Genomic DNA, 591 nt, shown 5'->3' on the forward strand with positions numbered 1-591 from the left:
ATCCAAAATATACAAAGAACTCAAGAAGTTAGACCACAGGGAAACAAATAACCCTATTAAAAAATGGGGCTCAGAGCTAAACAAAGAATTCACAGCTGAGGAATGCCGAATGGCGGAGAAACACCTAAAGAAATGTTCAACATCTTTAGTCATAAGGGAAATGCAAATCAAAACAACCCTGAGATTTCACCTCACACCAGTGAGAATGGCTAAGATCAAAAACTCAGGGGACAACAGATGCTGGCGAGGATGTGGAGAAAGAGGAACACTCCTCCATTGTTGGTGGGATTGCAAACTGGTACAACCATTCTGGAAATCAGTCTGGAGGATCCTCAGAAAATTGGACATTGAACTGCCTGAGGATCCAGCTATACCTCTCTTGGGCATATACCCAAAAGATGCCCCAACATATAAAAAAGACACGTGCTCCACTATGTTCATTGCAGCCTTATTTATAATAGCCAGAAGCTGGAAAGAACCCAGATGCCCTTCAACAGAGGAATGGATACAGAAAATGTGGTACATCTACACAATGGAATATTACTCAGCTATCAAAAACAACGACTTTATGAAATTCGTAGGCAAATGGCT

Source organism: Rattus norvegicus, chromosome 10 (genome assembly GCF_036323735.1).
Source record: "Rattus norvegicus strain BN/NHsdMcwi chromosome 10, GRCr8, whole genome shotgun sequence".
Taxonomy (NCBI): Eukaryota; Metazoa; Chordata; class Mammalia; order Rodentia; family Muridae; genus Rattus; species Rattus norvegicus.